Source organism: Oenanthe melanoleuca, chromosome 2 (genome assembly GCF_029582105.1).
Source record: "Oenanthe melanoleuca isolate GR-GAL-2019-014 chromosome 2, OMel1.0, whole genome shotgun sequence".
Lineage (NCBI taxonomy): Eukaryota > Metazoa > Chordata > Aves > Passeriformes > Muscicapidae > Oenanthe > Oenanthe melanoleuca.
The window spans coordinates 63,372,863-63,399,004 of NC_079335.1; the positions used below are offsets into that span (position 1 = coordinate 63,372,863).

At 39.1% G+C, this 26,142-nt stretch overlaps 1 protein-coding gene across 26 annotated transcripts in view; it reads right to left on the minus strand.

Moving 5' to 3' along the window:
• Window positions 1-26,142, minus strand: part of LOC130250434 (poly(rC)-binding protein 3-like) — a 485,448-nt gene that overhangs the window by 100,244 nt on the left and 359,062 nt on the right. Inside the window, exon 1 of one of the 26 annotated variants that reach the window (XM_056486146.1) lies at window positions 17,279-17,319. The exons of the other annotated variants lie outside the window; for them this stretch is intronic. The gene's annotated coding sequence lies outside the window, so the exon portion shown is untranslated. Of the gene's footprint in view, window positions 1-17,278; window positions 17,320-26,142 lie in introns of those variants that run through there. 26 annotated transcript variants of the gene reach the window in all.

Below are 26,142 nucleotides of genomic sequence, written 5' to 3' on the forward strand. Positions count from 1 at the left end.
CACCTTCCTGAAGGAAGACAGACACCAGACTGCAGCCCACAAGTTACAGGCAACTTTAGGTAACCAACTTTAGGGTTGGTCCTAACAGGATACAAAGGGCTCCATCAGTGATTATCTCCTCCCATGAGCATGGAAAACTGAGATGAAGCACTCTCATTTACCCATAACACTGCTCTCACAAACTTAGGGATGCAGAGGATAATAAAAGAACATAGAGCAGTCAGGGCTTTTGGTGATACTAAATGAGATCTTTTAATCATATTTGCTTTATGTGGCTCTGGTAGCTATGATGCTTTTGGCAAAATCTTGTTTGAATAGCTAAAGCATAATATCAAAGCCCAGACTGAGATTTTTCAGTTATGCTGACAATGTATACCATTTGGGCCATTCTAAGACAATATATTCTATGGCACTTCTTATTTTTTAGCCATAAAATTTGTGATTATTATACAGAACTTTTAACATATAAACATACATAGATAATTGTAATATGCAGTCTATTTTTTATAAGTATAGTTGCATATAATTGATATAATATGTAATGTATTTATACATTACATACATTTATACAGCATGCTATACTATGCCCTTTTTCCTTAGCAATTGCAAAACTCTTTTTACTGGCTAAACAACAAGAAAAAATAGAAGATGTTATTTATTTATTATGCATCTTGGGCTTGCTGTGTAGCTACCTTTTTCCCCTTTTACATCTATTTAATTAAAGTGAGAGAGTCACTCAATCCTAAAAGTGGAAAATCTGAACTGTATAAATAGGTGCACTGTACCATGACAATCTAACACGTAACCTCAATATCATAAAAGCATCTTACAGATTTGGTCTGCATATTTATCTGTTCCCCTTTCAATCTGGAAAAGTGGAGTAGCTGTTGAAAATGCACTGTTAATTGTTCTCAAACATCTGCTGAATAACTCTAGAGAAAATATGAAATCAATGTTTTTTTTATTTGTCCCTCATATATACAGTATATTACATATGTCAACCCCCAAAAACAAATAGGAAATATCAAATTATTTTAGTGGAAACTGAATTTTATCCCTAAAGGAACAAACTTGCAGATACTGCCTACACTGAAAATGAAGCTAACATAAAAGTTTCCAAATGAGAAGGAAAAAATAAAACAATTCTTCACAAAATAAATAATAAGGTGCAAAAACATATATACACACACACACAGACAGAGGAAGCCTGTCTATAGTAAAAAATTATTTAGACTTATGTTTCTGGTTGGTTTTCATCCCACCAGCACCCTATAAACAAAATTATAACCATGTATTACAGACTGCCTACTTACTGTTAACACACGCTTAATCCTGCCAAGGCCAGTTCTACAGCAAACATTATCAGTGTGCAAACCACAAATGAACAAAATTACCATCTGCACACTGAAGAACAGAATTGCAAACATAATTATATCTCTTACACGTAGTAAGTACACAGTTGTTTAAAATTTGGACTTACAACCTGTTTTTCAAATAATGGCTTCAGTCTGCTTCCAAGTCCCCAAACTAATGGCTGTAATAAGTAGCTATACCTCTTAATCAGAGAATGTCACAATAAGCATAGTGCATCTATCTATCTAATCTTTTCTGGCCATGTTATTATGGTTTATGAGCAGTTTTACCACCCATATGTTATGCTGTCATGTTCTTCTAAAAGCTGGTTATTAGGATTAAATGGAGAAAGTGAAATATGAATGGCTGTATAAATTGCAGAGATGAATGCTGCTAAAAGCAAGGTGTCCTAGGTCAGAGAAAGACATGTCATATGTTGCAGGGCATGCCACTTATTTCAGCAGGAAACCCACACAATTTGCTTGGACTCTGTCAGGCTTTCTGACTCATTGCCACAGTTTGGCTTCATATGGAAAACAACAGCTGATCCTCATTTGTTTCTACCCTAACATGTACCATGGCCCAAAACACTAGAATCAATCCTTCTTCTCACCAATTTTAAAGCCAGATGCTGTAATGACTGTGTTATTCATCACATTAAGACCACGATACCTCATGAAAAATCACTGATATCCCTCTCTGACCTTAACAATACACTAGAATTCAGAGGACTACTTTCCTTAGAACAAAAAGTTCACAATTAAGTCAGACATCCTTAGATACAGACCTTCATGTTTGGTACAAAATAGAAGAGATGCACAATGGGGTATAACTAGAAAACAAAAGAAAACCCCAAAACCCCCAAACCCACAAAGAACCTTGGATGTGCAACTGACAATAAATTATTCTTGCGTAAGAACCTACACTGTAAGGCTGTTTGGGGTGAGGGAGGGCTAATTCTCATTCTGTGACATTTTAGCAGAAGAAAAGAGGAAGCAATTACTGTGCTCTGCTCTGCACTGAGGAGGCCACATTAGATGTTCTGGTGCATTGCACTTGCAGGAAGTGTGGAGAAACTGGAGAGAACTTATAAGGAAGCAACATATTTAAGAGAGTTCCTGAAGGTCTGATCAGGAAGGAGAGAGTGAAAGGTGGGGTTTCCTTGTCTTAGTAAAAGATGAGATCTTTCCGAGAGAAAAAGGCTTTAATAAATGAGGATAGTGCTGGTTTTCTCCATATATGGACCAAAACATCACTGACTAAACTTGCAATTAAAAAAACAAAAAACATGACAAAAGCAAGAAAAAGCAAAAGAAAAATAATAATGTTGTAATTCTAATTAATAAGAGAACAGACCTTAGACTACTGCATGAAATCCACTTCACTGCAGATTTTTAAGGAAGAAATTCTTTAAGAGATAAGGTAGCCATAAAAAATTCATCCTAGAGGAATCAGATGACCTTTAGAGATCCCTTCTAGTAGAAGCAGTGTAAGAGCCATGGTGGTCCACAATGCAGATGGGAAGAGATGAGCCCCTCTTCTGCTGTAGCATGGCTTTCCATCCCAGCTGAAGAAGGGCTGGTAAGACTTGGTGCTCCTTATCCAAGGGCCTAGAGGAGTCACTCTCACAATTTCTCTACCCTCCAGTCTTGTATTTCTGAGACTGACAAGATAGGGCTGCATAACAGAGCTGAATGACAGAATTTCCCTTTTCTTGCATAGCAGAAGTCAAACAATGTAATTTCTTCAGAAGTCCCTCTGTCAGTACATCATCCAAAAGCCATTTGCCTTTTCCTAGAGCTGTCTTTCTGTAGCCCTCCTGATCCTCCCTGCTGCCTTTGCTGTGACCCTCTGCCATGGCCACCCAAATCTTCTCAAATCTTTGCAGGGACAACAGCTCCCTTTGGACTGTGGGAGCAGTCTCCAGCTCTTGCAGGAACCAGGTTACAGAGAGGAGCTAAAAGACCTCTTGATGCCTATCCTGACAGCAAGACCCACGGTACACTATGGTGTATTTATCAGTAACACGCAAGCTAAGGCACTTCTGTGACATCTTTTGCTACATTACTAGAATGGCAGTGTTGTAACTGGAAGTTCACAAACTTCTCCAGGGTGAACTCTGTTCCCAAGTTTTACTATCCTTCCTTTAAGATATACACATCTTTAAATGTCTCTTCTGCTACTGTAGAAGGAAGGATCCCTTCAAAAGAACAAAAAAGCTATAAATTGAGAAGAGATTTTTTTTTTTTTGTAACTGCCTCTCAGATTCTGGAAAAGGCCTTTGGCCAAAACTGGCCATGTCCAGTTCCAGGGAGTTTTAATTCTGCACATGATGGGCAGCCCTGTACCAGAAGCAACGTGTAGACAAACAGCATCCATACCAGACTTTTGGTGACCTTATGTGCTGAATGAGCCCACAGCTGGCTGCTGAAGTAAACGGGATGCCAGCTGATGATGCACAGCACCAGTGCTGCGTGCTTACAGTGCTGCACCTACTAATGAGCTAGGCTGCTGGGCTCTGCGGTAGCTGAAGTTTCTGTGGAGCTTTTATCTTCAGCTTCAGTGAGTTACAATAATCCAGCCTGGTTGTGCAGAACATGTTCATCACTACAGTTAGATTCACGCCAAAGAAAAGGAGGCATAGTTTCTTAAACAGCCAGAAGCAGAATAATTAATTTCTGACTATTTCTGGCATCTTGGTATTGAAGTACCGGCTAGAATAGAATGCTGCACAGAACTCATAATGCTTTGAAAAAGGAAGGTCAAGTGTTTTCCCAGAGAAAAGGGGTCAGTGCCTCTTCTGCTTCCATCAAATCACTCACACTAGATGCATTGCTGTGCTGTGGCTTGGATACATCGCAAGCCAGCCACTCTTGCTGAGTAATTTAACAGGATATTGTGATCTACATGTCAAAACCAGTAGGAAGATCAAGTATGGATGTTAATATGATTTAAAAGGTACTTTGCAGTAGCAACAGCTAGAGACACAATTAGGTCCCTGTCTCTGCTAGTCAAGGAAAAATAATGGAAGATTAGTATAAGTAATTACATTACACTGGTCAAAATAAAAGAGCTAAGCACTGCATTTTCTTTTGTGTCTGTACTCATTTGCCTGCTTGAAGTGGCAGCTCCTTAATGCCTTAGCTGTGATAATACACTGTGGGAGCTTTATTGCTGGTGTACCTTTACCATTCTGCTCACTTCTCATGAAACAAAACTAAATAATGGCAGCACAAAATGGTACTTTGCAACATATGCTGGAACAAACACTTCTCTAAACACTTCTCACTTCTCACACAACAGCTAAACATTACAATGGAGATGTATGAGAGGATGGGCAATCTTCAGCACCCTACTGGTAGCTAAGTACCACCTTGTAGTGATGTGACAGCCTAAATTGTTCAATATAAACCATCTTGGCTATGGGGAAAAAAAAACCCATCCCAGAAAATTAATCCTTAAAGTGGTAAAACCCCCCACATTTTTCCAACTTCCAGTGTTCCTCTGAAACAGCCTGCCTTGTTAGTGTGTATTAAAGCAAAAAGAGGTTTAGCATCGGCCAGATGTAGCTGCTGGCTTTTCATCCAAACTGGAGGGGAGAGAGGGAAGCTTTTCCCAATGACAGAATCTAGAATATGGGCTGCGGAGGGGCATATGCTCACAGTATTAACAATAAAACAGGATTGCCAGGATGTCTTCTCCTCTGACATAAGACAGTGAAAAAGAGTGGTACATAAAGCAAACATCTGACCATCCATGGAGATGCCAAGACCTGCAGTATTTTTTGCAACAAATAAAACCCTGTACTGCAAAGGCCTCGAGTCAGTGTATGCGACTGATGTGCACATGGTACTCATACAGCCAGACAGGGTCAGAGCATGAGAACTTTTATCCTGAGCAATGTGCCAAAGGGGGCCTCTCTGCCTTACTCATTCAGGCCTTTCTGAAATAAAACTGCCTCACAATGCAATTCTGTGTGCAGAGAGGATGCAGGACCTATCGTGGCTTCCTTCTTTCTGTTGCTATCCATAATTGCAGTGCTGGTATGAAGCCATGAGCAGGCTGGCAGGGTAGTGTCCTACACATGATGGCTGGACAAAAGTGAGCCAGTACAGCATCCATACCATTCCCACTCCAGTGAAGCAGCAATACTGACTTGCAGACATCTGCAGGCACAGCCATCAGCACAAAAGTCCCCAAGGAGAAATTCACATTTTAGACATCCCAGGCAAGTCAGGAGAACACACGCCTTTTTCTACACCCCTTGGGGCTACAACACACAGTAGTGGGATGCCAGCCTCATTCCTAAGAATATCCTCCTCCCCATTAAGTCTTATAAATGGGCTCAGCATAATCCAGTTATACTGGTAATGGTCCACTGGACATCACTTTTTAAAATGTTGCCAAAGATCAGGAGTTCAGGTTGCTTCCTCAGCCCATGAATTTCATGTAGTATTACCAAGCAGTACTCAGTAAATCTTCAACTGCTGCTATAAAACGAAATAAAATGACCAATAAGCACTATTCTTAACCACAAAACATCTTACTCATTATGCAAGATATGCTTCTGTCATTCTCTGAGGGAAAAATGCCTAATTACTTCCATTATATCTCACTGGAAATACAACAAATAAACAAGAAAGACTATTGAAGGATGAAAATAATGGCAACATGTGGTAGAGGGGCTGACCTTAGGAGAAAGAGGTATTTATCCTGAAGATATGCAAAATATAACCGGAGTTTTGAGAAAAGCACTGCCAATTAAGAAAACTGTCTGTCTCACATCAAGGAAGACACATTTATCGGAACAATATTTGCTTAAGTTTAACCCATACAGTTCTGTTTGTGTGTACAGGGCTTGAGAACAGTGGCATAGAAGATGGATGAAATCCTGACTTCTCCCCCAATGTACTTTCTGCTGCTCTTTGGGACTACAGCTCAGTGCAATTCAGAAAGGCATTTTTCTCAAAACTTTTAGTGGCTGTCACTTATGTCTGAACATATGGTCAGCTTGACAAAATCTTTATCAGCCTTTTGGCTTAATACCTGCATACATATACATGTTGGTTTTACCTTAACAGGTAATAGTATAAACTCCTATCTTTTTTCCTTTCTGATGATTCCCTGTCACTTGCACACATTTACACAAGGAGGTACATACTGAAAAAAAATAATAAGTAGTGACATTTCTTCAAACACAATGGACAGCCATTTCTGAGGAAACCTCTATGTCCTCCACCACACAAAACCTGTGAACGTCCAGCAGCTACTTACTAGTAAAAGCTGCACACCCATAAATGTGCTAGATATGCTTGGTTATCTATCAGATATACATAAAGATAGTGGTGTGGCACATACTAGAATTCATTACTGCACTTTTTGTGGTGCTGTTTCTTTTTTTTCCCCAGAGGTGTATTCAGACCAGATCAATGGCCTCCAGAAAGAAGAGATGATGCTGTGGACAACTTGGAAATCCATTCATGAGGCAGAGTGACATGAAAGATGTATTAGATAGCTGTACTTTATGGGGCCACAGTTGCCATTTTTGTGGAGAGGAACCTGTTACGTGAAAAGTATTTACCACATTAGACAAATGGGGTGTAAGTGGACATGAAGTCTTAAAAATCTATACTTAAAACTGAAAGAGTAAATGTTTAAAGGGCACCATGCCCATCATTTCTACACAAGCAGTACAGCACTGGGAAGAACACTGATGCACTAAGACTAGTGTGAAAGGTTCCTAGCAATGACTACCTGCTAAATACAATGTAATTAGAGAACACTTCCCTATGAATTAAGTGCAAATACTTTGATATGTGACTGAGCACATTACATTACATAGTATTAGCATATTAAACACAATTTAAGCCCTGTTCTCAAGCATCTGAATTTTTGCCTAAAAAGACAGTTGGGCAGAATACAGTATTTCCACACTAGGGGCAGGAGAGGGACCGGAAAGCTTGGTGAAGCATGAAAAATTGAATTTCAGCAAGGCAATGGAAAGGGCATTGTTGGGCAATTACAGCGCCCCAGCGTTTGCCATCCGCAAAGGCTGCAATCATCTGCAGCGACAGCGTGGAGCACGGCTCCCCCAAGGCACGGCACTCCAGTTAAATCAATTTGTCAGGAGCGGGGCTGCTGCCTCCCTGCTGCACAGGAGCCCCACCCGAGCGGGGACAGCTGGGGCGCACAGCTGGCTCTCCGCAGCAGATCAATTAGAACATCAAAATTCATCTGCTAATTAGCAAGCATGTACAGAGGGGAAAGAAACCTCCCTTAAATGAATCATTTCCATGTATTAATGAATTCAGTGACATCCTACATTCAGAACCCGGCCCAACAAGAAGAGACACAGCCAGAAGCACCAGCTAGCACAATGAGATAATTTCATTATTGCTAAAGGTGATGCTACTGCTGAGGTGAATATAAAACTCCCTACAACTAAAAATTTGCACTTCCAGTATCAGTGAAAGAAGACATATAAGTAGTAGAGCTACTAATGTCCAATCACATTGTAAACACTGATCACTGTAAGACTGCATTGAGAGCAAAAAAGTGGGACCAGGAAAAATACAGATCACGGTCAGCCTGACATGCTGCTTGTTTTGGAATATGTTGAAAGTCCTCTGACTTCTGTGATTGAGAACTGGGCCTCAGGTCAGCAGTTTTTATCCTTGTTTTTATTTATTTTTATATTCAACCTTTGTATTGTTATTAGAACAACACTTACTGTTTATTCACGTGTTGCAATGTTGCTGAGGTTGTTTTTACAAGAGAACTTGGTCAAAGTCAGCTGCTGCTTCAATGACATTTCAAGGCTTAGCAGGCAAGGTCACTAAATAATTTTTTTTTTTTCTGATAATTTTAGCTTGTTTGGCACAGACAAGAAAACACAAACCAACAATAACATACGACATTTTTCATCAGAGCTCAGAGCATAGCTGTTAATTCTTGCATACAGAGCTCCCAAACCTAGGAGAAGCCAGGTACATTGACTGGTAATACACAGAAAATTAATTTCTTCAGTTGGGAGAGCCCCATTAACCTCCTTTGTTACTTCCAGTGCCTTGCCCATCACAGCCTAATTGAAATGGGCTTGAGCGGCTCTTCTTTGGATAAAAAGCACAAACCCTTTGTTCCCAAAAGTTTGTCTGAGAATGCTTGTACAATGTGTACGTTGCTGGAAGTGCTCAAGGAAAAAAGAACAACATTGTGGAGAGGACTAAGACAAAATGACCTCTTAGAAAAAGCAGCATAATAAAGGAAACTCTAAATCTAGCAGCTGCAATAACCCTACTGCTCATCTAAGCAGCTGACTCACTAAATTCAATATATTTTCCCAAGGACTTATCTTTTTTTAAAGCTCTGTTTTCCTACAACTGTATGCTGTACATGTAGGAACCCACAACTGTATCTTTGATTTTCAGGCCATTTGGCATCAGATAACCAACTGCAAATCATTATTTTGAAATAGACTGCTGTAACCCGCAGCTCAATGAAGCCACAACACAGAATTCCTACTTGGAAGCTATATTCTTTAACCTGACAAACAGGTGCTAACTGCTTACCTTGTTCTCAGATCTCTAGTTTCTCACCAGGAGTTTTCCCCTTTTATTCTTTTAAGGACACTCATTAAAACCAAAAGTGTTGTTAGATAGTTGAAAACACTGAGCCATACAAGAATGTAGGTACTGAGGAGCTGAACTCTCCAAGGAAAGGCTATGAAATGCTATTGCCAGCTCTGCTTCAGTAAGCCAAACTGCCACAAAGAGCCACGTCCACTCTCATCTATTGAGGGAGGCCAGCTGAAAATAAGTCACGGAGGAAGTCAACCTAAGATAGTAAAGTGCCCCCACTTGCCTTGCAATAACGAAGAGTGCACATGAAAAATGTTTAATAATATGAGCAAGCTTTATCACCACTTTCACTTCTCAAATCCTGCACTGGACTTTCATCTTGCACAATTTCCATTACACCCAATGATCCTAATGCATGAGCTGGAAGAGTGTGACCCACCAAGTATTACAGCTTTAAGCTGCCATTTAGTATCAAATTTCCTTCTTAAGTGAGGATTGCTGAATACGTGAAGCACAGAGCTATAATATATACTCCATTAAAAGCAGCCAAGAGAATGTGACATTCTTCTTATCATATTACCTCTGTTACTGTCAGAATAATATAATTATGATTCACATTGGAGTGGCTTACAGAATGGATTTAATCAAATTTTAATATAAAATACAGCCACTTAGAGCATATTCCATTCAGTAGTTTGTTCAGTCAAGATGCTGGGTAGGGAGGGGAAGTGCAGTTATTCCCTGTAACAGAACAACAATTGCTTTTAAGTCAAACGTGGCACCAGGATGTTTAAGCACACATTAGATGATGCATTGGTGTCACTGCTATTGTGCTGTACTCTGTAAATAATTTGGCATGGATGACTGCTGTGTCACTTTTCGTCCCTTAAGCTTACAACACAAAGACCTGAAAGAAATTGGTATCTTTGTGTGTCTAGCAAGGAATAAGTAATTCATTCACTAAGAAAAACTCTTAAGCTTCCTACATTCATGCAGAACAAGTGGATGGATTCTGTTCTGAAGGCATCAGTGCAAATTCATAGCACAGTCATCAAAAGCACACCAGTTCTGACTGAGCTGGTATCTCCTGATTTGATTATAAACAGATGACATAGAAGTTCAGTGTGTTCCATTGATTACTTCTTGAGTAACTCCAAATGCAAGGAGATACTGTGATAAGTGTGCAAAATTCTCACTTCATGGATAGTTTTTCAGCGAACCCACTTGGGAACTATGGTTTCAAGTGTTCAGATAGGAAACTAAATGCAGAAGAGTCACAAAGGATACAGGAGACAAGAGGTATTAGATACAAAAGGCATTTTGCATGAGTTTAGGCTCATTCTTCACATCTTCTGCAGCACAGAAACTCAGGTTTGCTGCTCTTCAGTTTTAAGGCTCTAGCAAGCCAGTCACACTGGTAACATGAAGAACTGTGCCAAGCTAAAAATTCAATACCACCTACTTTTTAGTTTACTGCATCTAAGGGTCCACACATGCACTTTACAACCATCCACATTTTATCCATTTGACTACGATAGCCTAGTTGTTTATGTGTTTTTCTTCCTGAAGGCAGATTAAGCCCACAACTTCCCTGATTATCATTAATGGTTGTTGTTGCTGTTGTTTTATTTTGTTGGAGTTTGACTTTTGGGGTTTTTTGTTTGTTGCTTTTTAAAAAACCCCAGCCCATCTGCTAGTCTCTTAGGGCTCTCACCTCAACCCTTACTGCCTCAGAGCATCTGCTTCCTTTATTCCTTCCTTACAGTAGATTAAATTGCTCTTTCCCCTTTGCTTTCTTCTGTTACTACTTTGTTATTTTCTATCTGCTATGTCTGATCATCTTTTTTCTTTCATAGAATTAGCACACAGTTTGGTTGAAAGACACCTTAAAGACCATGTAGTTTCAATCCCTCTTCCATGGGCAGGGACACATTCCATGAACTAGAACAAAACTAGAACAGGTTTCTCAAAGCACTATTCAGCCTGGGATGAGGGATCCACAACATCTCTAGGAAACCTGTTCCAGTGCATTACCACCCTCTCTGCAAAGATTTTTTTTTCCTTACTTTTAACCTAAACTTACCCTCCTTCAGTTTAAGGCCATTACCTCCAGTCCTATCACTACAGACCCTTGTGTGAAGTCCCTCTCCAGCTCATTTGTAGTCCCTTTAAGTACTGGAAGGCTAAATCTCCCCAGAATATTCTCCTCCCCAGCCTTCTCCATCTTCTGATCTTGGCCAAAACAAAGCATCAACGCCTCCTCCCTGTCATTAGAAGTCTCACTGATTTTCAGGTCATGAACATTGATGTCTTTTTGCCTATTAGAAATTTACTCTTGCATTCCTTTGCCCCTGTGCATGTGGTTGAAGATCAACCCTCTTTTCCACTTTTTTTCACACTGAACTCACTCATTCTTCTGCCGCATTCCAAAGTATGGGAACTGTCCAGATATCCCACTTCCCACAAGAATTTTTACAAATACTGTTTCAAACCCTCCATTTCCATTTTTTAACCTCTTGCAGTAGTCTGGCTTCTATTTATTGTACAAATTTCTGTCTTCACTGAAGGTTTTATGATATTTTTTGGCAAGGCTTTTTCTGGTGTGGTCTTTTTGCTAGTTTTTTACAGCTGTCAGTACACTCAGGATTTCAAGAATTGTTATCTTCTTGTGGTTATGACAGATCCTTCCTTAGATCTTTCATGTTTCACTCCCTACCTGAGGAGTGAAAGAGGCAGGCAGGTGAGCAGGAAGGGACAGATTCAGCCACACCAAGCACATGGGACATGAAGTCCTGTACTCTGTCTAGGAGAGGAAAACATGGAAGGGAAAAAACAGAAAGACAAAGATGAGAAAGATATGGAAATAACAAAAAGGACAAAGAATCTAAGAAATTCAAGCACAGTTAGAAGACAAGAATAAAGGAATGAAAAGTGTATACAGTAAAGGCTGAAACAAAAAGAAAAAAATAGCAGAGGAAGTATTTGAAACTTAAAAGGATATTTAAAAACCCTTAAAATTAGGTAGGTAAGCTCAGTTACAATTTTAGGAAAAGAAATACAACCCCCTAATACAATGAAATGTCAATGAAAATCACCTTGTCTTAGCAGGAGGTATATAAAATTCAAAATATTTCTTAAGTTTTTACTAATCTTCATCTTCTTCTTGAAAACAGGGAAGGAATGGGTTTGGTTTGATCAGCTATTCCAAGTCAGTGGTGCAGCTCTACAACCATGGCAACAAAGAACAGACTTCCAGCTGCCAGGATCTCACATGGGAGCTACAAAGGCAGTGCAGCCCTGGGATCATGACTGGCACCAAGAGAAGTGCTGTAGTTTTAGAGCTCTGTTACAGCACAGCCGCTTCTTGTGTTTGTTACCATACAGGCCTCACTCAATTTAGTATTATTTTCCAAGGAATTTACACTCGTAACAGACTTTAATATCTATCAGTATCATACATTAATTTTTTTTTTTCTTCTCAGAGCTAGACAAATAGCTAAGGATGTTTTGTTTAAAAACATGTATCTTACTTCCAAACAGAAGATTTATTTTTCCCAGGTTATTAAAAAAAGCAAGAAATCCACTATATTTTAACTGAAGAGTGGCTTCAAAGACCTACTCAAAAGTACTATAGATAACTTCAAACAAAATAAAACCTATTGAATTGATATCTACATAAATTCTATTTAATTAAAATTATGCTCAATTGTTAGTATATAAACACAAAATTTATAAGGAAGACAAGTGTTAATATCTAAACATACTATTTCTAATGAAGACAGATCATTAAATGCTGTGATTGTTGTCAGAAATACTTCAACAAACAACAGCAGTAAGTTATACAAAATTAAAATATTAGATAGGTCATCTTCAAAGTTAATGTAGGATATCCCAATCTCAAATTCATTCATTTCTCAGGTAGAAGACTGAGTTTTTGTTTTCGTTCCTAATTTACATGTTTTAGAACAATCTACAATATAACTATGGCATTTCCATCAATTCCAGGAATATGCCCTTTCTGTACTACCTTTCCATTTATCAAGGCCATGATGAATACAAAAATCAAAACTATCATAAATTATCACAATAAAGCCATAGGATATATCAGAAGTTGAGTAAAGAAAGATGCTGAAGTAATCTGTCTTACCAAGTGGAATGACAGAAAAGGAGCAGTGCAGGGGGCAATGCTATGCATGGAAGAGAAATCAATGGAAGGGTCTCTGTTTCCCTGACTGCTTGGTATATTATCCTGCCCAGTTCTCTCTAGTAGGTTAATACTGTGCTGTCACAACCATGACAGCCCTGATGATTGTATTGACAAGAAATCATGATCTACAGCAGATCCGCTTTTACGGAATGGCCGGATAAGCCCTTCCATTAACAATACTAATCAGATACAGTATTCCTAATGGATGACCCTGCATCTGGTTAGAGTGAACTGTTCTCTTTAGTATGTATATGCTGTGTTTTTCATCCAAGATCAAGACGTCACTGCTAAGGATTTATACGCTAGGTTTGGAAAATTGTTTAGCATTTGTCTCTATATCTGCTGCAACTTTGGAAAACAGAGAGCTAGTTCTTTGTTCCTGTCATTAAATCAGATTATTCTCACGCATTGCTAAAGGTTTCCATGACCCAAAAACAAACAAGGGACCAACATGAAAAGATTAACAAGGAATTAATTTATATATTCACTTTTTGCTCGTGGTGTAAAGGAGTTATCTATTAAAATGTGTTCTGATAATCACATTTCTAGGAAAAACATATGAAACTAAAGGTAGAACAGCAAGTTGATAGGTAAATTGCATAAAACCATTAGGGCTCTGAGCCCTAATCTCTTCATTTAGCTATAAAATATTTAAAGTACACACTGTTTACAGTCAGTTAACAGATAGCAGTGATAAAACCCCTTTCAGAAAAAATACCCCAAAACCTTGTTCTTTGAGATTTATAGAATTGAGAGAAATCTTAAGAGGTGCAACATCCAAAAAAATTTACTTGCCAAGAGATTCCCTGTGCTCTTCTCCATGAAAATAATGGCATCTCTGCCAAAGTGAGGATAAAAACTGTTTTCCTTCAGTCCCATGATGGGTTTACCACCAGCTAAAGCTCTTACAGCAATTGTCTTCAGCCACTGAAAATCTCCCTACTGGCAGCACAGATAACAGAACTTGCTTGGCTTTTTTCTCTTGAAGCATAACATTGCAAAAAGAGAACAAAATATGGCCAATTCCTACCAGCATTATTTTATAACAATCTTGCGGAGTCAGTACAAAATCTGCTATAGTCTGGACATCAACAAGAATCAGAACTGAAGTCATATTGTTTTGATCCTTCCCACTTTAGCATTTGTTTCACAGGAAGTGTATCATGGTCTCTGCAGACTGTGGCTGGCTTTGACTTTAAAGCAAAATTTAGGGTTCATCCAATGTGGCCCAGAAGACAGATTTTTTGCTTCAATATTGCAAGGTTTACAGTGGAGACACGGGTATGTCTGTCCACAGGCTAACACAGAAATTACAGCTGCAAACTGTTCAAAGGATTTATCCCATTTCAGCTTACTGGCTTGTCTCCGATCATTTCTTTATTTTTCCTCTAGATCAAACATCACTTGCTACTCTATTAGGTCGAATTAGTAAGATACTGTTGAAAAGCCAAGTTACAGAAAAGCTATCAGAATTCTCAAACCACCATGCTCAAGCAAATCCCAGTTAAAAGCTTCTTCTCTTAACAAGGACGTTGAATATCGAGGGACAGTTTCTTAGCACCAAGGGCCTTGGAAAGTCAAAAGCTTTCTCCCCACCCAAGGATCTCTTATTTTTTAGATGCAACTGTGATGCATAATGCACTTATGAAAGAACACAAACCATGCCCTAAACTTCCACTGCTTTGGTATTAAGAACTTAAACTGCATGAACTGGGAATAAAATGGGCTTTTAAAATGTAAGTGATTTTCAAACACATCTTACTTTGGCCCCTGCAAAGTTCTGAAATCTAAATGACTTATACCCAGCAGTACGAGCAATGCTGAATATTGCAAGGCTACATCATAGTGCACACTCATTGACTCACCTATTGTACAGAGAAGCTAAATGACAAATTCCTATCAGGTTACTAATCATCTCTCTATTTAAAAAAAAAAAAAAAAAAAAAAAAAGAATAGACAATGCAATTTCATGCCTTAAAAGTGGCTGTTGCCAACCTGCAAATCTCAATTTTATTTCAATCAATGCCAACCTCAAGCTTTTTCAAGAGTTATTTCCCCCTCCCACCAACAATACTTTGCCAAAGCTTTTATAAGGACTACTTGATTTTTTTTTAGTTGCAATAAGGTCTGGATGACCTTTCAGCTTTAATGCTTTGATCTAAATATTGTCATGCCCTACGTAATTTTGGTGTGGTCTAGTGCCACACAGGAACAATGTCTGGGGTTATTTCTGTACATCTTTTTGCCAAATTATGCTGCCTTTCAGCTGTGGTTGGAAACAGGTGCCAGGTAACCGTAAGTGAAGTCTCATATCTCTTCCCCATAAAACTTCAACAGCTTTAAGCCTTACAGAATGCAGCTCTACAGGACCATGCCAAAAAATACAACAGAACAGATTTTAACCCAGCACAGTTCATTTGGCCCCTTTAAGGACAGAGACAGATCTACACAGTATAAATGTTTGCCCTTAACTTTCTCTAGGACTTTTCAGCCCCAATGCACAACAGGAGGGTGGATAATGCAAGAAAGAGGAGAGTTTTGGTAAAAGGAGGAATAAAGCTGTCAACTTCTACAGTTTCCAAGGTTTTAAGGATTTTTTTTTCCCTAAAATAGAAATAACAAAGCAACAAACCTTTTACAAATAAGCCAGGCTTGTCCACCCTGCCTTTGCAAAGAGCACCAAAAAGTACAGACTGTAAGAAAGCCAGAGGGCAGCTGCAGCCTGGTGTCAGCTCAGCCATTCTGGGTTTCTGCCCGAGCACTGAGCCCAAGAGGAGCATGTGGCAGAGGATCAAGCAGTCCCAGACTTTTTACGGGGTGATGGGTGGAATCAGTTCCAACACACTGACTGCTGCAACCATGCTGTTCCACGAGTGCTCTTCAAAACTAAGGTCATACATACAGAAAACGACTTTTTGCCTGTGTTCTGGGGGTCATAGTCATGCTGTAATATGCTTCTCTAGGGATAAGAAAGTACACAGTTGAAGAAGCAGCTCTCATAACCTGTAAGCATCTTCTGACCATTGCTAAAGGCAGGTGCTTTAATTAAAGAGCTGAAAGTAGCATTTGTTTCAATACATTCATGGGAATAAGTTGTCAGGAATCCCTATGACTATTCTTACCACTAATACAGCACCACAGTGTTACCTGGCTGATGCTAGTTCAGCTCTAATAGGTCTGTGATTTAACTGTGAGAAATTCTCAGCCTCAGTCATTCTGCTCTCCTGGCATCATAAGCATGTACCCCAGAGTTTAATTACTCAGCTAAAATGCTGCTGTCACCCTATACATATAATATATGAAAAAGGTGATTTTCACAAAGGAACTCATCTATTCATTTCCTTTCAAGGCCTTTCCTTTCCTTTAATTTGTTGCTCAGCTGTCCTTTTGTTTTTATTAGACTCTTGCTGTGTTAGCAATTGCAAAATGATTTGAGGTTAGCATGGCTTTTTTCTCCCCTCACAGAAAAAAAAAGATAGATTGCCAGTAGTGGTAGTGAAAGGATCTCTAGGAAAAGGGGTGAGTTTTGCTTTGAGGCTGGCAAACTATTTAGATAACCTGGTGGCTTCAGGGAACATCACAAAATGAAATGATATGGTTTCAGTAAAATGAAAGGAGGAAGGTCACCAATATCACAGCAGTGCTCCAGTAAAATGCATTACAATTAAACTCCATGAGCTGCAGCTTCCTCACCTGCATTCAGAGTGGTCTTCAACACCCACAAGCCCCAGACACCTGAACTGAAAGAATGTTTTCCTGCTCAAGACTGCTGCCAAAGGCTATGATCAGACATGAGCATGTTCCATGAAGATGACAGTTACTTGAGATGACAGCTACTTTGAGGGAAACAAAGTCTAGGCTGATGTCCACTCCAGGCAATCCCAGTGATTTCAGTGCATAATTCAGGTAACAACAACCTCCTATAGTTTCCATGCCGAAAAAAAGGCAGCAGGAAATCCCAAATAAAAAAAATAAAACAATGCCACATCACTAAAAACACTGTGTTCTGTCAGGAAGAAGCCAAATTTCACCCTGAGCACTTCTTAGGGCTAACCTCTTCCTATAAACCTTCAAGCTAAAATACCACATGTATACATAAAATAAAAGACTATGATATAAATATATATGAATGAGCTCTGACCTTCCTTCTGGCTTGTCCATATGACTAAAATAATGACATCTGCTTAAGGTCAGAAGTCTGTAATATTTGAATGCTGTGCCTGTAGCACATGTGTTCCAAAGGCAGGCTACACTGTCATAGATAATTATGACATCTAGTGTAGACACATCTGTTCCGTTTACAGTAGTCAATTTTGAGTTTTTTTTGAGCATAAATAGAAATAAACCCTGATCCCAGAACTATAGGACATCTGAATTATGATGGAAGATCTCTTTGGCAAGACTGTTTATTTCAAAATAAGTGGAAAACGTGATTTTTTACAAAACTGATCGAACTTTCCATTTGCATTTAAATTTGCAGTACATTGGATAATTGTACAAGCAGTCTAGGAAAGCTCCGTGCTGATGTTACAACACAGAAAGATCTCATTAGAGAAGGACCATAAGAAATGAAAGGCTATATTCTAGTTACAAATCACGTGATCCATTAGTAGGATGGGGGTAGGAGGGAAAGACATCACCACAGAGAAATGTTCTGCTTAACTCAGTCTCACTGGTTTTCTGAAAACAAGGAAATATATTTTCAGGTCAGTGATTTTCAACTGTTTTCACATCACAGATCCCTAAATATTTTCCAGCAAATATGTAGACCTTTGAATAGCAAAATTAAGCCCAAGGCAAAATGCTTGCTTTTCATCTTTACCTGCCATGGGTTTCTGAGATATGGTTCATATACCATCGGCTGAAAAACATTTTTTTAAAAGACGTCTTTTTATCAGAATTTAGCTGTTTTGCTTAGAATACTGCTATCACAGTCTTCCTCAAAAGCAAGGGGGAAGAAAAGACATCCTACTTGTGCTCTGTAGACAAGATTTCTTTGAACTGCAGTCACAGATGCTTACGTTTTCAGGTCTCTTTGCCATGGACGGGTTTAGATTCAAACTGCATTGCAAACCTTTGTTGTGTAGTTTAGCAGCCTTCCATTACACAGGAAAGCATCCATGTCTGTCTTCCCGAGACTGACCTTCAGCAAGTGGGATCTGCACCTGGTCTTGGTTCAGAGCCTGAATGTCTGAACTTAATTTATAGCACCAAGTGAAATCCCAGTACACAGGGGTCAGGGAGGTCCATATCTGCTACCCTGGAGAAGTCCTGCGTGTTCGAGTGTCCTGAGTGTCACCTTCATTTGCCCAAGAATTACCAGACATGGAACCAACCTATAGAAAACTTATTTTTTATTTATTTTCGTTGCCTGCAGAATTGTTTCCTTCCCTCGGTTCCACTGGAGCCAAAGGAGGGCCCGCTGCTCTGACAGATGTATAGTCCTCTCCGTATTTCCTTTGGGAGAATCTCATGCACCTATTTAGCAACAGATATGAGTCACAAAAGAGCCCTGCCAGGCTTATGTGGTCTATGAGGGGACTCATCTACATGACAGATACCCCCTCAGGCACTTGGAAACAAAAGCATCTTTCTGCACACTAAGCATTGAAGTTCCTGAAGCATTTAGTTCAATCCATGATTTTTACACACTCTGGTTTTGAAGATATGCACCCCTACTACTCTTTATAGAGTGTTCTTGGTGCAGGCATTTAAAAGAAACATTCATTTGAACAGGATTCTTCCTGGCTATGTGCTTTCTCTTTCCTAATTCCTTTCCAAGTTCTGACTAAAGGTTTGAGCTACAGCTCTACCTCTGGTGTTTGTCATATGCTCATCATGGCTTCTGGTGATACCCTGTACTACAGAGAGAAAAGGACAATACAGCCACCATGCACTGGTGAAGGCCTAAACTAGATGATTATGCAGGCACTTTACAATAACAGAAACCCCTCCTCTCAATATTTTATGCAAGAAATAATAATTTTTAAAAATATCAGATCAATTTTTATGTAGAGATAGTGCAATTTGATAGAAAACATGAGAAAACCTTGACAGGTTGACAGAATCACCAGAAAGAATTCTTATATATTTATATGATGCAGGCAAGCTTAATCTCATATTTTCCAGTGGTGGTTTTACATTCTCCCATCTACAGAGGGTTAACAGTTCTCTCCCTTGCTAGCACACTGTGGAAATCCCTTTCTTGGCAAATATCATCATCAAGGGGACAATTTCCCAGAGAAACCTGGCTCACATTCAAGATTCTTTGTGAGGATCAAATATGTGGGGAGAGGAATTCATGAGCACATCAACCAGAAAAGTTGTATGCATCTACACTTGCACTTGACCAAGAAAAATAAAATTGTTTTCTTTTAGTCTTTGTCTGTCTGACTAACATTGTGGCTGAATCAACACCTCTCATTTGCAACTGGGAGCAACCATGACATCAGAGACATCCAGATCACATGAAATAACACCAGAAATCTTCATTGAGAACAAAAGATGCAGAACAGAGACTGGTACAGTTTTTACCCCCAACAAGTTATAACATCCTAAGATATCTAATGTTCATATTTGTTTTACCATAAATCTGCAAAGAACTCAAATCAAAACTTGACTCTAGAAATCTGGTCTGGAGTGGCTTCAAATAATTGACTTCCTCAGAAAAAAATCCTTCTTATTTTTGGATGAAATAAAATATATGATTTTCCTTTATGCAGCCATGAAAACTTATTGAGCATCTTTGTTATTTGACACAACAGCAATTGGGCTGCTTAGCTAGAGAAAATCGAAAGTCATGTTAATAAAGTCATGTTAATAAAACTACTAAAAAAAAATAAACGAAAGAAACAAGCTGTTACAACTTGTACTAAAATTTATCACCCTTGGTTCATAATAGTAAAGTCAATTTGAAATATACAGGCTTGTCTTTGCAAAGAATACTCTGCCACACATAAAGCAAAATAACTCAGATCACACCAGAAAGGGCCTCCATACCATTGATAACTGCCTGATCAGTGGGTACAGAGCAGAAATGGAGAGTTAACCCAAGAGACTTCAGCCTCCCAGAATTATGAACTAGTACACTTACCACTGGTCTGCAACTGTGACTGTTTCACAGCACTTTGTAACTTTACTGAACTGATCACCTTTTTGATGACAAAAGAGCACAAAATTATTTACTCTGATTTTTGTGTTATATTTTCTTTGGCAGACAAGGCAAAAAAAATAAAATTAAAAGAAGTATGTAAGGGGGTGGTAAAAGATGAGGGGTGGGGAGGAGAAAAAGAGCACAAGGAAGGGATAGAACAGTTCCTGCCTCTGTAAGCATTCCAATTTAAAGACAGACTTTCTGACAAGCAACCTGGTGGTCACGTTCATTGCAAGAATGAAGCAATTAAGGTGCAAGGATTACCCAGGCACAAAAAACAGTCAGGATACAACAACTTTAAGCCCACAGTGGTGCTGCAGCGTCAACTTCTGATGCTCTAACTCTTCAGAAAACCATCATTTTCCAGCTCTGATTCCCTGTCAAAATGGATTAGTGCACCGCCAGTGGGTCCCAGCTGCCTTACTCCCAGCCCAGCGCCAGCAACGTTTAGAGAGCTCCGGTCCCAAATGCAGCTGGGTCCCAGCTCAGCCTGGAATGCATTCCTCAGCCTGTGAATGCAGGAGGCACGGCCTCAGCTGAGGGAACAGAAAGGGGAGTGTGACATGCAGCAGTCACTCATGCCTATGCCCACCCCATCTCTCGATCCTCCAGGTACAGACTTCCTGCTGCCCCAAGGAAACTCTGTTACTAGGAGCTTGTTTTCCTATTTGACCTTGCCAGGGTAGCCATTACAGTGCAAGCAAACTTACTACAAATTACTGCTCAGACCTCGAAAATCTGGTTTGAATAATCCCCTCCAAAAAACAACTGCTGGCTCAAGAGCTGATGTAGTTGCATTCCCAGTGCCTGTGAGGTGAAGCTGTGGAACAGCCACTACTGCTCATCCCAGAAGGTCCAGAACACAGGACATCAGTCCAGGCAGCACAACTTGCCTGCATGCAGCAGACTAATCAAGCTGGGTGGTTTTGTTTAAAAAAAAAAAAAAAAAAAAGTGAAAAATGAAAACACCCAACCAAGCAGCCATCCACAAAACAAAAGCCCCAAAAGACACCCCTATTCTCTCTGGTGATTCAGCCCCAAGCAGCATGGTCACACACTCCCTGCCCATGCCTTGCCTACTAACAATGCTGTAAGAGCCTATAAATACCATAGGGACACACATTTGTGGTGCAGAGCCCACTCACACTTTCTGTTCCCTGGCCTCATCTCCAGATGCCAGACAGATCTGCAAGGCTGGAAGGGCACTCCCAGGCTTTTGCAGCCAACCACAGTAATGTGGCAGCATCTTTTGTTTCGGAAACCAAACAATACAGAGAGCTTCAGCTGTACAAGTAGAAACCAAATGGCTTCTTTTGATCTGGAGAACCTGTTCTCTACATGTCTGTCTTTCACCACACATTTTTGTTTTGCAATTTGTGTACTACAGCACAAACTTCCTGGGTAGGCTATTAGTCTGAAATTATGCCAAGTAAATAAATTAAATAAATAACTAGGCCCTTCAAGATCCCAAATTCAGCCATTCATGGAACACACTCATCCTCCAGAATGTCCCTGCCCACCTTTCTGTTAACAGAAATATTATTTTACAGATCAGGGAAGCAAACCAGGAATAACCACCCTGAACCCCTCGGCTCTCAGCACAGTCTGGCAAGACAAACTCCCCATCTAATAGCCCAAGACAGACTTTAGGAAGGAGCCACTCATTTACCAAGCAGACGGCAATCAAAGCCATGTCTCTGCAGATTCAGTGGCAACAAGGTATGAGACAAGACTGCAGTGCCAGGGTTTGAAAACTTCCTCCAAATGGCTTAAATTTTTTCCCTAAATCCTCTTATTTTCTAATTCCAGTTTAAGTTTTACAGTATTTCCCCTTTCCTTGGGCTTCCCTTGGACTGCTTTTCAACTTTTCAGTACTAACACTGCTCTCCCAGATCTCAGTGACTGCTAACTTCAAAAGGGAACACATTGGATTCATTAGACTACTTAATGACATTCATTCTGGCACTAATCTTAAAGCACTTAATGCATTTAAAACTTTTTTTATTACTATTTAAAATAACCAGTATAACTTAGCAGTCAAAATGGATTTGCCAGAATTGGCAAGGTCCTCCACCACAGGAGGAAGCAGGCACATTTTAAAGACAGCCTGCCTTACTCAGTCTTCACCTGAATTACAAGAGTCATCCTTGCAGAAAAACGTTTCTTAAATATTACAGCAATGCTTAATTTTTTTCCAACTGAAGTTGATGAAACAAATTAATCTCTGGCACAGACTAGTATGGAAGCAAATAAGAAATGAGACCCCTTATGACAATGCTAAATCTGGATGGGAAGAATAAGAAACCACCAATGGTGATATAATTGGCACATAATCTTTTAAGTGTTTACACCTGAATGGTGTAACATTGAATTTGATAATCAAGCAACAAACTGATTTCTTACTATTTCTGAAATTCTAGGATTCACTCAGGCAAGTGTACAAGATGCTAGTAGCATGAGCTTTTCCACAGATAAGCAACTCTGGAAGCAAGCAAAAGGTACTAAATGTTCCTCAAGGGAAGAGGAGCAGCCGTAGAGAAAGAATTAGACAAGTAGGATAAATTTAGCTGAAAAGGACTATGGAGTTGGAACTGCACACTACAAGTAAATTACACAAGCTAAAATAACGATTTTTAATTATAAAAGTTACTACAGGTGCCATTAATAGAACCACATGAATTTTATGTAATTTGATTTATGAATGGAATTCATTGTTGAGTCATACAAACTGAAAACATTTTGAATTCAAGACAGATAAATTAGACAGTTCAGAGGTTTGATGCACTGAGGGCATGAGTGTGGAGTGAAGAACCAAACCAGTCAAGCTTCTAAAAATTTAGAGGCCTCCTACGCACAGAAACTGAAGTTGATTTTGTGAGAGTCCAGCCAGCAGCTGGTCTTATGTGCAGTTCATTTCCTGCTATTTTAGAACTATTATTTTGTTGCTCTCTTGAAATAAAAAATGACAAACACACATGAAAGTGAACAAAAATCCAAACATATTTCCAGTAAAGATGAATTATTTATTACTTTAGTTTTCTGTATTTTTTTTTAAGTTCACAAGCATTAATTTCATGTACTTTGGGGGAAATATTTTCCACCTTCCCATTTGTTTTGTCTTTGTCTACAAGAGAATAGTAATCCACAGACATTTGAAATGTGCTGATGCAGAAAACAAGGGAATATTAACTCACAATAAGTAAAGCTGCTCTTGCTTTAGGCTGGAATATAAGTGGTACCAAATGCTGCCTAGAAGCATAGAGCATGATGCCATCTGAAAATAGGTTCAATATTTGATTGGAGATCGAAGATTATTTTGCAAGTTTGATCTGTTTGCAGGAGAAGCAACTGCTGGTCTTTGATGTGCATGTATCTCACATAAATCCAAGGAGGTAATAATTTCAGAGTACAAAGTCATGATGTGACCACAAATGGAATATTGCATGCAGGTCTTATCTTCACATATTGCAAAAAAAAGATATAAAATAACTAGTCATATACAAAGAAGGCTAACTTAAATGATATAAGAATTGGAGGATAAGACACTGAATACGAAGACAGACTAAGGAAGCTAAAGTTCTATAATCCAGAAAAGAGGATTGAGCAGAATATGATCATAGTCTATAAATAACCTACAGGTAACAATATAGATGAAAGAAGAGAATTATTGAGAGTCCTGGTGGAGGGTAAGACGACAAGCAACTTCCTTGAGCTAAAGGAAAAACTGAACAGAAGAATGCAGGCCAGACATTTGCAAAACTTAATACCCCACTGCAGTATGCAAAATGATTGCATTTTAATCAAGGTGGAGTCACTTCATACGTGTTCCAAGTAAAACAGACGAGTCTTGTGCCTCACAGGATACAAACCAATCCTGTGGTCATCTGCCAAACAGACTGGAGTTTGTTTTGGGGTCTGGGTGCCCAATAGCAGAGATGAATTCAAAGGAGACATTGAAATTGAGTATGAACTTAGAAAACAGGCTGTCTAAAAGATGTGATTTTATTTCCCCTTCCAACTTATGGGAGGCAGGTTTTTAAAACTAACCACAGACAGGAAAAAATGGCATTAACATGGCAAATGATCCATCATAACATTTATAGATGGACATACATTGGGTGCCCAGGATGTGCCTGAAACAGCAAGAGAAGACTTGCTCCCAATTAATCCAACTTGCAAATTTTCCAATAACACAGACATGTAAGACATACATTCACATATAATTTGGAATGAGTAAGCAGAGATTTACCTCAAAACCGAAAAAAAATGGATACATGCACACCAAAGATTAGCTTCTCCTGAAAACAGATCAAACTTCAAAAATAATGTTCAATCTTCAATACAACTTTTCCAATATATTCAACAGAGCAGCAGAGATCCAAAAAGACAAGAAGCTGGCCTTATGATCAATATGAGATCCAGAAGGCTGCTTTGAATGGGGCAGTGAGGGGGAAGTCTGCCTAGAATATGATTTTTTAGTTATTCCACTGCTGAATGTTACATGTGCTTGAAATGAAAACACACACGTTTTGTAAAATTTATTCCTACTGCAGCAAAATGGTGATGGACACAGTAGTGTTCTGGTACTAACCACTAAACTTCCCTACATCAATAAAAATATTATCTCAGGGATGTGAAAAAAATCCACATACCAAGGTAAGCTTTTCCTATCCACACATACTGCAAAGATTTTTAACACTACATTTCCAATCTCATGGACATAACACATTCACTTTCCACTGGTCCCATCACTGAGACAACATATCTTTGTAAATTCAATCCTTTCTCCTTTAACCCCAAAAGAAGGAGCCATCCAGGTTTAAAACTTAAAAGATCTTCTGAAGAAAGCAGTGAAAGTTAGGAGCAATGGATGCAGAAAGAAGAAAAAGCCTATGAAAACACAATTTCCATGGACAACAGAAACACAGAATCAGTAAGAGTGGAAAAGACCCTTACGATCATTGTGTTCAACCACTAACCCAGTGCCACACCTATGCATCTTTTAAATACCTCCAAAGATGGCTTCCCTGGGAAGCATGTTCCAGTGCCTGATAACCCTTTCAGTGAATATTTTTTTTTCCTAATATCCAATCTAAACTTCTCCTGGAACAACTGAAGCTGTTTTCTCTTGTCCAATGACATTTTACTTGAAGAAAAAGTTCTTGTCCAGATACAAGCTGGAGCAGAATTACACATCACTTTCACAGTGAGCTGCCTTTTTGTAGGCAAAGTCGATAGAAGAGTCTGGGAACATCATTGTGTCATCACAAAAGTTGGATGTAGGAGGACAGAGGATCCCAGAAATCCTCAGGGATTAGACAGCAACCTGTTCTCATTCTACTGCTCCTACAGATTAATCAAGGAGAAATGTCAGGGATTTTGTGGGCATCTCATCCTCAGCATCTTCCTTGGATTTACAACTGGGCAAGTCTACCTACAGCTTGGACTTTTACCACATTTAGTCTTCTGTACACATGTTAAAAATCAGGAAAACCTTCACAGTCTGTTCCAAAGAAGTAAGGCAGCAAATGAATGGAATACATTTAAACAGCTGTTTCAAATGGTTGCAAAAGATCATTACTGGCTAGGAATACAGATCAATGGCACTTCAGATTGACAATAAAAGGAAGATATTTATGTCTCAGAATCTCCTTTAATACAATTTTTTTCACAAAGTCACTATGCATATATCCAAACCATAGGTAGGTATGTAAATTAGGTGCTTAGTGCTTGCACAAAACTATTGAATTTGACCAAGTATTAACTGAACAATATAAGGTTAAAATTTATATAGATTATGTCATACCTTGTTGATTACACATCATAAATTTAAAAAGGTATTTATTTGAGCA